Source organism: Schistocerca cancellata, unplaced genomic scaffold (genome assembly GCF_023864275.1).
Source record: "Schistocerca cancellata isolate TAMUIC-IGC-003103 unplaced genomic scaffold, iqSchCanc2.1 HiC_scaffold_315, whole genome shotgun sequence".
Classification (NCBI taxonomy): domain Eukaryota; kingdom Metazoa; phylum Arthropoda; class Insecta; order Orthoptera; family Acrididae; genus Schistocerca; species Schistocerca cancellata.
Genome location: NW_026046333.1, coordinates 12,501 through 15,000, shown reverse-complemented (window position 1 = coordinate 15,000; position 2,500 = coordinate 12,501).

The window sequence follows — 2,500 nt, the reverse complement described above, 5'->3', positions numbered from 1 at the left end:
CGGGTTGCGGTTGGACAATACATTAATGTAACGTGTCATATGCCAATTACAGAGCAGGGTAAGGCACAACTTGGGTTAGGTTAAGGCACAACTTGGGTTAGGTTAAGGCACAACTTGGGTTAGGTTAAGGCACAACTTGGGTTAGGTTAAGGCACAACTTGGGTTAGGTTAAGGCACAACTTGGGTTAGGTTAAGGCACAACTTGGGTTAGGTTAAGGCACAACTTGGGTTAGGTTAAGGCACAACTTGGGTTAGGTTAAGGCACAACTTGGGTTAGGTTAAGGCACAACTTGGGTTAGGTTAAGGCACAACTTGGGTTAGGTTAAGGCACAACTTGGGTTAGGTTAAGGCACAACGTGGGTTAGGTTAAGGCACAACGTGGGTTAGGTTAAGGCACAACGTGGGTTAGGTTAAGGCACAACGTGGGTTAGGTTAAGGCACAACGTGGGTTAGGTTAAGGCACAATGTGGGTTAGGTTAAGGCACAATGTGGGTTAGGTTAAGGCACAATGTGGGGGTAGATTGCGGTACAAATTGCATTACATTGCGGTGCAAATTGCATTACATTGCGGTGCAAATTGCATTACATTGCGGTGCAAATTGAGTTACATTGCGGTGCAAATTGAGTTACATTGCGGTGCAAATTGAGTTACATTGCGGTGCAAATTGAGTTACATTGCGGTGCAAATTGAGTTACATTGCGGTGCAAATTGAGTTACATTGCGGTGCAAATTGCGTTACATTGCGGTGCAAATTGCGTTACATTGCGGTGCAAATTGCGTTACATTGCGGTGCAAATTGCGTTACATTGCGGTGCAAATTGCGTTACATTGCGGTGCAAATTGCGTTACATTGCGGTGCAAATTGCGTTACATTGCGGTGCAAATTGCGTTACATTGCGGTGCAAATTGAGGTAGGTTAAGGTGCAACACAGGTTAGGTTAAGGTGCAACATAGGTTAGGTTAAGGTGCAAGATGGGTTAGGTTAAGGTGCAAGATGGGTTAGGTTAAGGTGCAAGATGGGTTAGGTTAAGGTGCAAGATGGGTTAGGTTAAGGTGCAAGATGGGTTAGGTTAAGGTGCAAGATGGGTTAGGTTAAGGTGACATAGGTTAGGTTAAGGTGACATAGGTTAGGTTAAGGTGACATAGGTTAGGTTAAGGTGACATAGGTTAGGTTAAGGTGACATAGGTTAGGTTAAGGTGACATAGGTTAGGTTAAGGTGACATAGGTTAGGTTAAGGTGACATAGGTTAGGTTAAGGTACAAACTGGGTTGTGTTATGGTACACATTGCGTTGTAGTACAGTACACGTTAGGTTTGGGTACGGTACACAATGTGGTATGGGATGGCGTGTTGTGGGGGGGAGGGGGGGGGGGAGGTTCGTTGATATCGACCGTAGGACGTGGATGCCCGAGGCAGCGTCAGTGTGTCAAAGGAGTTATGTCACGTCGGGATGCGCTTTTCGCCAGTGAGAGGGGGCGAGCCGTGTCTGTGGTTGCGGCAGACCTGTGTGTTTCATTCCTGCCAGTGTGTTTGTGCTGTAAGACGAGGCAGTGTGGTGGTGATGGGTGCACCCCTGTGTAGGACATGTGTGGGTGTTGGTGGCTTCTCTGAGCAATTGTGGTTGTCGGACGAGTGGGGTATTCTGTTTTATGATTGGACCTCCCGGTCTGGTTATCATAGCGTAGTTGGTGTACTGTGGCGGATAGGATGCACCGGACGTTGGTCCATGCTGGTGCTTAGTAGTTGTATCTGTGTCTGTTACAGGCAGAGAGTAGTGTGTGATAGAGTGTGTGGCTGACGTGTGGTTCATTTTGTGTGTACGGACGTTCAGCATGTATAGGGGCATTTGCGTATATAATCTATCATAATCTATCTATGTGGGCCTGCATAGTTTACTGAGCAGTGCTGTGAGGTGACTGAACTACGAGTGACGTACTGATTTACAGCGGAATGATTGCCTTGTACCAAAGATGGAGTATCGGCTCTACGACAGCGTTGGCACCGCAGGAAATGGTCTCGTAAAACGGCCCTCCCACCGTCATCGTTGTGAGGGGTAGGGACCGCCTATATTCTGAGAGGAGCCCTGTTTGCCACTGGGCGTGGGGTCTCGCATCCTGCGGTTCAGTGCCCCCAGGGAAGCGCGCGGAGGTGGTGCTGCTGCTGCTGCTGCTGCTGTAGCAAGCGAGCTACTTACAGCATGTATAGGGACAGCGGGAATATGGCATATTCGATATAACTCTTCATGAAACGCAAGATATAGGGGCGGATTGCACGTTACGAGTGCGGGAAGAGTCCGCCGTTCATCCGCTGGAGTTGCGATTTGGGCGGTTGGGGTGGGGCACGTGCGGGTGCGGGTGGAGCGATTGTCGGTCGACGACTTCGTGCGACGCAGGCACAGGCGTTGGGGCTCCTGTGGTGGGCAGATGATGCAGGGTTTGTGGGTGGCGTCGGAAAATGGGCACTGTGGGACCTAGCGATGTCGTAGTCGGCGTGGCGTCT